Source organism: Schistocerca americana, chromosome 2 (assembly GCF_021461395.2).
Source record: "Schistocerca americana isolate TAMUIC-IGC-003095 chromosome 2, iqSchAmer2.1, whole genome shotgun sequence".
NCBI classification, from domain to species: Eukaryota; Metazoa; Arthropoda; class Insecta; order Orthoptera; family Acrididae; genus Schistocerca; species Schistocerca americana.
In genome coordinates, this window is record NC_060120.1 from 1040530105 (window position 1) to 1040544340 (window position 14236).

A 14236-nucleotide genomic window follows, 5' to 3' on the forward strand; every position below is an offset into this window, starting at 1 on the left:
AAATTCCCAGAGACGTATTTGAGCGGTGAATGTTGTTCGCTGAAGTGTCCACAACACTAGGGTCACTGGCAACGTGGTCCTTTATTGTACTTGGATTTGAAATCATTATTACTGGGAGCTGCTGAGGAGGTTCACTGAAGAGAAGGAGGTACTGGGAGGGGTGCTGAGGGATAACTCAGGCTTTAAGAGCAGGGACTGAAGAAAAGAAGACTGCTTACCAGAAACGATTAAGTTCTAAAAAGTAGAGCCTTAGACCTTATCTAAATCAACAAGCACTAAATGTAGATCTTCATCATTTGCCATATTTTTCTGACGCATCTGGCGTACACAAAATATGTTATCAATACAGCTTTCCCCAGCATTAAATCCGACTTCTCCCGCGATACAAGAGCAGGGACTGTGGGTTGACAAGACACATCATTTCGAAAAAGCACTCGAGCTTTCGATAGTTATCTCCGCCATCGTCATCAGGAGTTTGAAGAATGCCACTGCGAAAGACTCCGAGAAAACGTGTGCAACCTTTTGTAATCTATTCTTTATTGTACTGCTGAACAACCTACTCACTTAAGCCGTTACACTTCTTCCATTGTAATTAGTAGGCTCTTCCCTGTTCCCATTCATATATATGGCGGTATTGTGTGATAAATTCCAAGCTTGGGGTACTTCAACTCCTTGAACCACTCTTTTAAAAATAGGTACTAGTGCTGCTGTGCTACTATTACTTTAGGTCTTCCGAACTTCAATAACCCCATTGCTATAACTCAAGGGTTGGTTGCCGTTCCATTTTTTAATTTTGAAGGGTTTGATAAATTTCAGTGTCAGCCACGTCTTCCACAGGATAAATCTCCACTTCATTCCGTTCTTCTCAAAGCTCTTCCCTACTCCCCGTAAGAAGCTCTTTAAAATCTCTCTTCCACTCGGGAATGGGAATCATTCTAGTTTCTCTTCTAATTTTACCAGCAGCTCTCATTTGACATATAAATCGCCATGTTTTTGATGCCCTGTTGTGTCTAACTGAATGTTCTGCATCGGCACATCTTTTCTCCCCAGACTCCTCCCTATCTCGGGTAAACATCCTTCTTACTTCTCTCTTAATTCTGTTGTAGTGATCTCCGTCTTCCTGCCTTTTAAAGCTCATTCCTGGTAACCAGTATTCTTTTCGTCAGTCTCACCTCTTAAAACCTGAGCCATCCACTGAACACCTCTCCCTCTTCATCCTCCTCTTCAAAGGGTGATCTCAGCGTCTCCCAGTAAACAAGATTTTAAATCCAAATGCAATAAAAATGATTAATTTGTAGAGGTCCACGTTGCGACTGGCACTGCGACTGTCGACACGTCAGAGAGCAACATTCACCATTCAAACAGGTCTGTGGGAAATTCACGCAGCCGTCGGAACGGGGGTATTTATTTTCGGCCGAGCGTCGGAAAGTCGCTGACCGTGATCTTTTCGCTGCAACCGTGGCGCCACACCGCTAGCGCACTGATTTACGAGAGCAGTCGTATCGGTGATCCGGTTGAGTCGGCCCTGAACCTCCGTTTGCTGCGGAAGAAGCAGCCAATTTGCTGCCGCACCGACTCGCCAGCAGACCAACAAAGGGATGGGAAAACGCTTTGCTCCCACGGTCCTCCCGGAGCTAATCTGACGTACTTTAGTGCAGTGGCGCAGTCAGGTCAAGAACTGCTGCTATTGAGAGAGCTTTGCAGCTGATACTAGTTCCTTATGGCCTAGTTTACCTTTCTTCCGCCAGAACCAGAACTAGATGGTGGTGAAGGACTATGATACGCTCAAGGACTTTTTAGCCTATGCAATCCCGTCGAATCTTTTCGACTTATGCACTGACGAGCCAAAACAATACAATCATCTACCTAGTAGAGTGCTGGCCCAGCCTTGGAACGCAATACAACAGTGGTTCGGCATGGCATGAATTAGACATGTCTCTGGTATGTTTGTGGATATATGTGGCACTAGATGTGTAAGCACAGGCTATGCATTCCCAGTAACTTCAGAACCAGTGTGTCCGCAGCTCGTGGTCGTGCGGTAGCGTTCTCGCTTCCCGCGCCCGGGTTCCATTCCCGGCGGGGTCAGGGATTTTCTCTGCCTCGTGATGACTGGGTTTTGTGTGATGTCCTTAGGTTAAGCTAGGTTTAAGTAGTTCTAAGTTATAGGGGACTGATGACCATAGATGTTAAGTCCCATAGTGCTCAGAGCCATTTGAACCATTTGAATCAGAACCAGTGGTTCCTAGGCACCCGATAGCGTCCCAGATGTGTACCACCGGCCTCCGACCAGACGAATTTGTCGACGAAGATAGGTGTGTCAGTTAACTGTTCTGCTCCTCAAACCTCTGTTGTGCGACCAGAATGATATTTTCACTCTGCAGCGGAGTGTGCGCTGATATGAAACTTCCTGACAGATTAAAACTGTGTGCCGAGCCGAGACTCGAACTCGGGACCTTTGCCTTTCGCGGGCAAGTGCTCTACCAACTGAGCTACCCAAGCACGACTCATGCCCCGTCCTCACAGCTTTACTTCTGCCTGTACCTCGTCTCCTACCTTCCAAACTTTACAGAAGCTCTCCTGCGAACCTTGCAGAACTAGCACTCCTGAAAGAAAGGATATTGCGGAGACGTGGCTTAGCCAAAGCTTGGGGGATGTTTCCAGAATGAGATTTTCACTCTGCAGCGGAGTGTGCGCTGATATGAAACTTCCTGCAAGTGTTCAACTGGACCTGCTATAGTGTACAACAGAACGGGCAATACAACTGTAATAATACATCCCCTCATCGACACTGCTAAACGTACCCTCGCTTTTTCCTTGTTGTTCGATCAATAGTGATGTTAATTACAGTACACCAACCCATGTTGGTGATATATTTCCAAACATTATGTCTGCAGGTGCGGTATTCATTATCACATAGTGCAGGACGCCGGTCCTTCGTAGCACTTGTTTCAGAGAATCTTCGCAGGATGCAGCACCTTCCACAAACACCGGTTCAAAGCCTTTGTCAGATAATTTCGTAGGACTGAGGAGAGTCGAGAGATATAGCCGGTGTGAGTGTAGGTATACCGTAACTTCTTCGGGCTCTCTACAGGTATGAAAGATAACTGCACTGTCTGTGTAAAATGCCTATATATTGCAGTGTAATGTTACTGTGCTTTATGTTATGGCATGACCATAGAAAATGAGTGTGTGTTTCCTATCGTGAGGGACATATAGACTCAGCGCATTGGTAACCATGAGGGGATGAGAGAGATTTTTACGTGGAACATTATGAGAATTATAGATACTGAGACTCGTTCCAGATCCACAGCTGTCAAGAGGAGACATTACCCGTACATCGATCAGTGTCAGACTGCAGCAGCAATCAAAATATTTGATTGTATTTACACTGGTACAAATGATCCTGGCTCCCAGTATTCTTGTACGTATTTGTTAATACGTAGACAACTTTTGCTGTGCTTAAGTGTCAACGCAATGTAGCGACCTGTAAAAAATAATGTTGCCGCTGAAAGTCTCATCTGCAGAAAACAATAGCAGATGGCGCTCCCACACCAGCAGCAGCAGCAGTTTGATGGGTAAGTTCAGTGATGAACGGGCTGGATCGCTAGGAACAACGCACCCTGTGCTATTCTGGGAGGCATTGGAGCATCTCTCTCGGCGCTGGACCTGCACCTCAGCTGTGCGTCATAGCACCAGCAGTGGTGCCCAGGTCAACACGTATTTCGACAGGTATTTCTCAGGTGTAAAGTGTGAAATGGATGCCATTGCCTCATGCACCCAGACAGACATCTGTGCGACGCTTGGCAGCTGAAGGCTGCCTCGTCACTTCGCAGGGCCTACCGATGCACCTGGACTCAGGCATCAGCGTTGGGACTCGGGATGGCCAGATGTGTTTTTTACTAGCGATCTTTTGTTTAAACTATATTCCATCGATTTCACTGACCATTAGGTTGCTGTGAATTAACAAGCTATCCCATACGTGTGAAGAATATCGATTTAATTATTTTGCTTAAATTTTTATATCAGTGTGGTGTTAGCAGTACACTAGTTGTTCAAATGTGTGTGAAATGTTATGGGACTTAACTGCTAAGGTCATCAGTCCCTAAGCTTACACACTACTTAAGCTAAATTACTCTAAGGACTAACACACACACCTATGCCCAAGGGAGGACTCGAACCTCCGCCGGGACCAGCCGCACAATCCATGACTGCAGTACACTAGGTAATGGGAGGGAGTGCATGATTGGGTGATATGGAGCAAAATAAAATGGTTCAAATGGCTGTGAGCACTATGCGACTTAACTTCTGAGGTCATCAGTCGCCTAGGACTTAGAACTAATTAAACCTAACTAACCTATCACACACATCCATGCCCGAGGCAGGATTCGAACCTGCGACCGTAGCGGTCGCCCGGTTCCAGACTGTAGCGCCTAGTACCGCACGGCCACTCCGGCCGGCGATTTGGAGCAGAACAGCAGGTTAAGTGCAGAACAATAGGTTAATTTCCATAATTTTTATGTAAAAAACACTACTATAGTTCAAGGGGGTGGGTGATGAAGAAGAATGCCCCAGAACTGGCGCTCAAAAGGATGTGAAATTCGAAAAGTGTACCAGAAAATGGTGGGAGGACATTACTAATTTCTTAATTTGGTATCAAAGGCAGTGCAATATTTTAAGGAAATCGGGGTGATATGGAAAACCCCTTAACAGAACTATAGGCTAAGTGCCTCCAAAGGGTCAAACAAAATAGGTTATGTAACATGTTTGCTCCATGTAATTGCTTCTTACAAGGCCTACATGTTTCCGAACAGCAGAAAATGATGAGCAAGAGAAATCCAACCCACAGAAACTGAATTTTTTATAAATAAACAATATACCCTTGAATTTCCTGTTATGAGATCCTTCTGCTCCACCACCAGACCGCCATCTTGGATTACGTCACGGAAGGGACGACAGTGTCCTCTACTGGCCCTCTAGTGTGTACTAGGTCATCTGGCTTTGGGCCTTGTGGTGGACACACTGTATGGCACTACTTCATCAAATTGTTTAAATAAAGACTTATGGCCATCACATGATGGGTCCTTTTCCCACCAGTTGCTAGGAAGAGGTGGCAGTCAGATGACTTAGGTTTGTGGAGGTATCCCAAGTGCCCATTTCCCCCCCCCCATTTTCTTATGTTAGAGGGGGTAGCCGTAGTGTGCTGCATTGTCCTGATGGAATTTGGACTTCCTGCCATTTTCTGGGGGGAGGGGAGTGGGTTTACCAGAGGGTGATAGGTTAATTAACTGATCAATTTAATTAAGTAGTCAATCAAACTGATAAGAGTGAGAGGGGTTATGCCAATAACTCTGACCTGTAACAACGATGGGGGAGGGGTTTGGGGGGAGGGGCTAGATAGTGGGGGTACAATAGGTTAAGTGCCTGTCAATCAAAAGGGAGGATCCTTTTAGCAGAACAATAGGTTAAGTACCTGTCAATCGAAGGAGAACAATATGTTTGTCCCTGAGTGCTTACCTGCCCTAATGTAGGCAACCTGCACTAACAAAATGCGCCATCACCAACACCGCCAACGTCTAGAGCGACATTCACGTTCCCATCTCAGTCGTAGTCGCCGGTGTCATGGCGTTAACACTGGGGGTCGCCGGCTGTGGAGGCCCATTGTTAGGAGTTTTCGGTACACTGTGTGTTCAGACACAGTTGTAGTCTGGCAAGAATTAAAATCTGATGTTAGTTCGGCTACAGATCGCTGCCTATCATGTTTTAACAGTTTGCCCAGCCTACGACGTCCGACATCTGTAAGGAGAGGTGGCCACCCAATCCCACGACGTCAGCACTCCTTGCACATCTGACAAATCGTGCAGTTCGAGAAATCCTCGTGCCGAGCCTGCAGGCCATCACAACCTGCCCTCCATCAAACTCAGTGAGACCGCATGCCTTCCCTATTCTACACATAGAAATCACACTCCCTGATACTACATGCACCGTGCGTATGCCTGACTAGTAGTCATTCCTCGCCAGGTGTCACTATTATAGCCTGGACGGATTTATATCCATAGTAGGTAGTGATCATAATGTTCTGGCTGATGAGTGCATATTGTTCCACGTAGGATCACTTGCTTTACAATGGAACGCCGCCACAGGGAATACACAGTTCCGTTATGTAGAAGAAAACAAACGAATGTATTACTTTTGGTCGCCTGAGCTGATTAGTAGTAGGATTAAAGAAAAGTGAATTCAGACTTATTGTTTTAAATATGGAGTGCTTTTTCTTCAAATTGTGGTTAGATGAATGTTTCCTCTGAGTGAATCTGTTAACAATTACTTATATGATGCTCAAATAGGAAACAAAGTGTCTCTGGAAATTTGTGGTAAAGTCTTATGGGACCAAACTACTTAGGTCAACGGTTTCTAAGCTTACGCACTACTCATTCTAACTTAAACTAATTTACGCTGAGGACAACACAAACACCCATGCCCGAGGGAGAACTGAAACCTCCGACGGGGGGAGCCGAGCGGTCCGTGACAAGACACCCCAGACCGTGCGGCTACCCCGCGTGGCTCAAAATGTATCTGAAAAGAGTAAAATAGACGAGTAACTTAAATTCCCCAATGGAATGCACGCTGCTATGCTCGTACAATAAATGATCGCTTGAGCAAAGCTCACTTGCGACAGACTGTTCTGCTAACAAGTGGTAGATGCCTGTAATTGAACATATGACAGCTATGGAAGAACGACTGCCCTTCCAAATCATGCGTAGCTCGCAAACGCAAGCTAAAACTCGACCTAAGATCCAAGTAAGTAAAGACACTGAAACAGCAACACATATTGCAGAACTGACCTCACAAATTCTAAAAAGCGATACTTACTCAATCGATTCTGCGAAAACTATGCCAGGCTGTGACCAGGCACCTCTCTCTCTCTCTCTCTCTCTCTCTCTCTCTCTCTAGATTTGACCACACATCTATGTGTCTCCACACTTTTCTCTTTTCGATCTTGTGTGCCTTTCTGCTCGCAGAAAATCCGTGGGTTGGAGCGGCAGATCCACAACTTTCGCCACTGTGACGAGTAAGAATTTCCTCTCAGCACGTTGAAACGTGGGGGGGGGGGGGGGGGAGGGAACATGCGCAAACTTCTCCATTATTGGTTATAGTATGCCCATTAACTGACCAGAGATTGGTACGCCGAATATGACGTGTCACTATTCACTGGTTCAAACAATCACGCTACAGGACGTATGCCGATGACCCTTGTGATTGGCTGACATACTTGTATGGTTAGTGTTGTTAGTGTTGTGTATGACTTCATAGACAACAGTAAAGAGGGGTGGGCTACAGAGTAGTAAGCAACTGTCATGGCAGGAAAGCTGGACAGGAGCAGAACTGATTAGCCAAGAATTTAAGACAGTAAACAGTAGATTTACTTCTGTTTTATTTCTCCAAATGTACGAAGACTCGTCATAAATAATGCAGCGAGAAATAAGAGTCCAGCTCTCACTGACAACAAGGAGAGGCTCTCTGAACTAAAACTGGTGTCAGAGCAGCGGCTAGGTGGCGTCTGTGAAGCATCACGTAGCGAAGTAGCTCTAAGTGCTAGTGGGCTGTGTGGCTGCCGCCAGCCTTCGTATAGCACGGCAGCAGATGGCGCTTGTGGTACAGAGGTGCTGGAAGTGTGGCGCAGCGGGCGTGCACCATTGGGTCCACCGGATCCCATGTAGCCGTCATTGGCGTCCGACAGAAACTCGCAATGTCGCTGCCATCGTTGAGAAATGCGATACCACGGTCAGATTCCAGAAATTTCCTACACTGGGCGCGACAAATGTCAGTGTCACATACTTGAAACTGCCGACAGGAAATGCTGATTTGTTACACCACAAATAGGCAGGGGGCCAGTAGTCAGTGAGGTACAACTTCCAAGATACGTTCCTGACAGTGGAGAACGGAAACTGGCCAGTGTTTAGGCCTAATATTACTACGAACCAGCAGTCCAGGACAGGCTCCTGATCCGCCCTGCATTTATAGCGCTGAGAACACCATGGCCTATTACAGCACCTTCTTACGCCTGCCTTAGCCGAGGGAAATTCGCGAATCTACTTCAGAAGCCACTGTGTGATATCAGAGAACAATATCACCCTCACCGGCATCTCACAGTTGCCAACGGAAATGCAAGAGGAAGGCGGATAGCGGTCGCGAAGGAACCCAGCGGGTCCAATCATACGCGAACTCTAATCCACATCTTCAGCGGCTCCGACTAAGAGCACCCTCCGCCCCCGTGAAACGGGATGGCCGGCGGCAGCCAGACAGCCAGTCTGTACCGCAGTCTTGCACAGTCTTCAGTCTTAGTCAGCCATCGACAGATCGCTCGTGCATTAGGAGCAAGAGCCTCACGGTGCACGACGCTCTTTAGTTTGCATCCTGTAATACCTGGACTTTACTGCTGTTTGTTCTTTCGTAAAGTTTCTTCACAACGCTTGGAGAAAGCTAAAACTTAAGTAAACCTTCTGTTTGCTGTATTTGCGTGTTCGCTAATCACTTCTGCTCACGTGCACTTCTGATGTCATCAGTCCCCTCAAACTTAGAACTGCACTACAGGCCATTAAAATTGCTACACGAAGAAGAAATGCAGATGATAAACGGGTATTCATTGGACAAACATATTATACTACAACTGACATGAGATTACATGTTCACGCAATTTGCGTGCATAGATCCTGAGAAATCAGTACACAGAACAAACCACCTCTGGCCGTAATAACGGCCTTGATACGCCTGAGCATTGAGTCAAACAGAGCTTGGATGGCACGTACAGGTACAGCTGCCTATCCAGCTTCAACACGATACCACAGTTTATCAAGAGTAGTGACTGGCGTATTGTGGCGAGCCAGTTGCTCGGTCACCATTGACCACACGTTTTCAGTTGGTGAGAGATCTGGAGAATGTGCTGGCCAGGGCAGCAGTCGAACATTTTCTGTATCCAGAAAGGCCCGTACACGACCTGCAACATGCGGTCGTGCATTATCCTCCTGAAATGTAGGGTTTCGCAGCGATCGAATGAAGGGTAGAGCCACCGGTCGTAACACATCTGAAATATAACGTGCACTGTTCAACGTGCAGTCAATGTCAACAACAGGTGACCGAGACGTGTAACCAATGGCACCCCGTATCATCACGCCGGGTCATACGCCAGTATGGCGATGACGAATACACGCTTGCAATATGCGTTCACCGCAATGTCGCCAAACACGGATGCAACCATAACGACGCTGTAAACAGAACCTGGATTCACCCGAAAATAGGTGTTTTGCCATTCGTGCACCCAGGTTCGTCGTTGAGTACACCTTCGCAGGCGCTCCTGTCAAGAGTAACCGCAGCCATGGTATCAGAGCTGATAGTGCATGCTGCTGCAAACGTCGTCGAACTCTTCGTGCAGATGGTTGTTGTCTTGCAAACGTCCCCATCTGTTGACTCAAGGATCGAGACGTGGCTGCACGATCCGTTACAGCCATGCGGACAAGATGCCTGTCATCTCGACTGCTAGTGATACGAGGCCGTTGGGATCCAGCATGGCGTTCCGTATTACCCTACTGAAACCACCGATTCCATATTCTGCTAACAGTCATTGGATCTCGACCAACGCGAGCAGCAATGTCGCGATACGATAAATCGCAATCGCGATAGGCTACAATCCGACCTTTACCAAAGTCGGAAACGTGATGGTACGCATTTCTCCTCCTTACACGAGGCATCACAACAACGTTTCACCAGGCAACGCCGGTCATCTGCTGTTTGTGTATGAGAAATCGGTTGGAAACATTCCTCATGTCAGCACGTTGTAGGTGTCGCCACCGGCGCCAACCTTGTGTGAATGAAAAGCTAATCATTTGCATATCAGAGCATCTTCTTCCTGTCGGTTAAATTTCGTGTCTGTAGCACGTCATCTTTGAGGTGTAGCAATTTTAATAGCCAGTAGTTTACTTAAACCTAGCTACCTAAGGACATCTCACACATCCACGCCCGAGGCAGGATTCGAACTTGCGACCGCAGTGGTCGCGCGGTTCCAGACTGTAGCGCCTAGAACCGCTCGGCCATCCAGGACGGCTGCTCCTATGCAGCTTCCCTACGACGATACATGCTGCACCATTCTGTAAACAGCCTCCGAACCATGTATTTCCCTCCAGCAAGTTTACGAAAATTGAACTTCCAATTTTTCTTATTGTTGCAAAGCGATATGTGGCGGGATTGTCACCAACTAATCTGGAGTGGAAAGTAGGTCGTGTTTCCTGAGACAAGGAGTGCAGGGTAACAGCTTGACTGACAAGCAACTGTTTTGTCGTGAAGCGGTAGTGGTAAGCGCGAGCTGGCAGCGCGTTGTGAGAGGGAGTAACCCCGTGCGACCGGTGTGGCGGGGCGGCGCTGGTGGCTGATAGATGGCGGAGTCAGTGCACTGCTAACGACCGGAAGCGAGCAACGAGCCCGATACATCAGCCGGCGGCGATTGTGCGCCGCCCAGCAAATGACTGCCATCGCTCTCCCTGAAAAATTACCGCCACGCCCTTCAAACTGGCCGACACTGACAAACGCCGAGCGCGCGCTGCTCTTCGGATGACGTAATGCCATGCGTTCCGCTTGTCTATTGTCCTGCGAGTCTCGTTGCTGTCGGGTGTGCGGAACCGAAGTGCGTGCCGCGGACCTCTCAGTCTGATCCTTTCTGGTCCAGAGGTTTCGCCCTCTGCAGCTGTACTCCACAAATCACTCTGAAGTGCATGGGAAGGGCTGTTTCCTACGGTAAAACATATTAGAGCCTCTTCCGAGGTCCATTCGCGTACAGTGCGTGTGCAGAATGATTGCTTAAAAGTCTCTACGAGAACTGAAATTAATTTGTTTTGGTGATCGGCGCGATAGCATGATATTTTCAATTCCACTCTATAATATCGACTCTTGAAACTTCGGAAGCATGCTTTCGTGACTGTCTACAAAGCGTATGTCAGTTCAAGTTCTTAAGTATCTTCGTGAGGCACTCCCATGGGACACACAAACCTCTCACCATTTGCGCTGCACTTTCTTGTAAACTTCATACATCTAGTATTAGTACAATTACGCTCTAACAAACCCAAGGTTCGGTAATTTTGGTACTGTATATAAATGATTTAGCAAATGGTAAAATTACCGGTAGTACTGGTAGCACGGGTAGAGAAAGAAACATAACTGAATTTGTGACCTGTTTTCTGTTTATTTTGTACATAATTAGAACCGCACGTATTTCAGTGTTACTCCATTGTGTATTTCATAACCTAAAAAAATTTAATTGCATTTTATAGCTAAAAAAAATCAGCTGCTCACCTAACTTATGGGCTTTCATGTAAATAAAGTAATTACTTTTGATGCAAGTACAGTTTACATGTACAAACACAAAATCCTCTACATAATTATGTATCTATTTTCTACTCAGTACAACGTTCTTCATGATGATCGAAGAAAAAAGTTTCCTTTTGTAACTGGTAAGTGCGAATGTTGTTTGAAATAACTGAAACACGTTTCTTTTTTTTATTTTAGGAAATTACGTTTCTAGCACTATATGATAAATCTGCTTTTTTCTGCAACTATCCCTCTGTTTCACGTTACAAATCAATAATTTTCGAATAATACCTCAATTACACGATGATAGTTTCAATTTCACTGTAAATTCTGTTTATTTTTGAGTGAGAGACATGCGGATAATTTAAGTCCGTTAAGTGAGATTATGGTCTCTTTAATGAGCATATGAATGTATTTGACAACAAACTGAAACATGTGCATATAAGATTTTTGAACAAAAGAAAAGTGCAATTAGAATTAATGACACGTCCAGTCATCCGTGGCGCCGATAATTGCTTGGCATCTCCGTGGCGTGCTTAAAAAAAAAAAAGAAAAAAAAAGGTCAATTGGCTCTAAGGACAATGGGACTTAACATCTGAGGTCATCAGTCCCCTAGACTTAGAACTAATTAAACCTAACTAACCTAAGGACATCACACACATCCGTGCCCGAGGCAGGATTCGAAGCTACGACCGTAGGAGCCGCGTGGTTCCGGACTGAAGCGCCTAAGACCGCACACAGCGGCCGGCTTTAGCTTGAAACCAACTTTTCCGCGTATTCACGTGGAAGAGACCTCAAAATGCGTCGAATTTTCATTGACAGTTGTTTCGAAGTGAGGATCGTTTTTCCCTGCAACTTCTTTTTCATGTAACTCCATACATTAACAATAGCATTAGCGTCAGGCTACTGTCAGCGCTAACGCAGTACCTGCACACCTTTCTGCTTTTTCCAGTCGCTGCAAAGCCTGCTGCGTGCTTCGGATCAATGTCCTTCTGTAGTATCCAGTCTTCATTTTTGTCAATAAACCAACGTTTGGCAGTTTGCATCGCACGTCTTTGATAAATGTGATGTGTGAGCTGCATGTATGCCTCTTCTTGTGTATCTCAGTCAAGAATTCAAAGTACACTAATGCTTTAAGGACATAGCTTGAAGGACAAAGATTCCTTTTGTTGGGCTGTGAAAGAACTAAGGCGATATCTGTTACCATGTGTGTGTAATTCCGACCACGCTTTTACTTAACAGAGGAATGTAGAACAAAAACATTCCGTAAGTCAAGCGGTCCCAATATCCACAGTTTCTATACGGTACAATGCTTTCGTTTTTGGGTGGAATCTAGCAAGACATTGATCGCATATGCAAGCAAAGCGATTGGAATGTAACACATGATAGGTATGCAACATACCTAACCTACAGGTAATGCGGTTATGATCTTAACTGACTAAAGCTACCAGGAAAACTACCATAATGTACTCTTACTTACGATAGTCTACAAAAAGCTAAGATACTTTTACAACCCTACGTTTTAGTCGTGTTTGGTATGAGTGACACACATTTGAGTAATGTTCTGTAATGGTTTGTATGAGTAATTTGTAAGCAATGTCTTATGTAGATTGACTGGATATTCCCTTTATTCCACCAATGAACTGAAGTCTGCAACCTGATTTACCGGTCACTATATGTAACTCACCGATATTGTAGTTACGGGGTAAGACGTTTTATTTCTAGACAGGTGATTCCCATTACCAAGAAATGTCGTCGAACAGACGGACAAAACTATAGGCCTACATCACTAACGTCAGTATGTCCTAGAATTTTCGAACGTGTTCGAGTATTACATCGTTTGTAGAGAACGAAAATCTCCTTTGTAGGAATCAGCTTTTGAAGCTCTGTTCGTCCACGAGACGCGTAACACAGTGGATACTGGCGTCGAGGTTCATGTCAGTTTCCTCGACTTCCAGAAAGCGTTCGTTACTGCATCCTGATGAACGAAATATGAGCGTACGGAATATCAGACTAGCTGTGAGATTGGACTGAAGGGTTTGTAGCAAAGAGAACACAGTTTATCATTCTCAAAGGAAGGAAGCCTTAGACATAAAAGTAACTTCGAGCATACCTCAAGGGAGTGTTGTAGAACCGTTACTTGTCACAATATGTGTACAGTACAAATGACGTAGTGGATAACGTCGGACTCTCCAGTAGGCTTTTCGCGGATGATGCTGTTTATGCATGTAAGTAGTAGCACTCGAAAATTGTAGTCAGATGCAGGAAGAAGTGCAGAGCATTGACACTTGACGCAGAGATTGGCAGTTGATCTCAACGCAAACAAATGAATCGTATTAGACATACGCAGAAAACCGCATTCTTTAACGATTGCACGATTTCAGAACAGTACGGAGTGTTCCCTGGGCAATGAAATATCTGAAAGTATGGAATTAAAGTGGAACGACCACGTAAAGCAAACTACAGGTAATGCAGATTCCAGACTGAGATTGATTGGAAAAATCCTCAGGAGGTGTGTTCCTCCCACAAACGAGGTAGCTTACAAAAACTCGTTCGACCAATACTAGAATTCTCCTCATTAGTCTTGGATCCGTATCAGGTACGATTGATGGAAGGAATAGAGACGGTCTTACGAAAGCAGCGCATTTAGTTACATGTTTACTTAGCAAGCGGGAAAGCGTTACGGATGTGATCAACTTGCACCAGTGGCAGACGCTACAAGAAAGTCATTCTGAAATTACAATAAAATGAATACGCCTTGCTGCATACAGGCGTTAATATAAGCCAACGGGGACAGTCGAAAAGTTGTACCTCGACCGGGACTCGAACCCGGGATCTCCTGCTTACATGGCAGACGCTCTATCCATCTGACCCACCGAGAACA

The 14236-nt window shown here is 45.7% G+C and overlaps 1 non-coding gene across 1 annotated transcript; it reads right to left on the reverse strand.

The window, feature by feature from the left end:
* Positions 1 to 2425: 2425 nt before the first annotated feature.
* Trnas-cga lies at positions 2426 to 2500 on the reverse strand. Its single transcript has one exon. It is a non-coding gene; the product is annotated as a tRNA-Ser (tRNA).
* Between the last annotated feature and the right edge of the window lie 11736 nt (positions 2501 to 14236).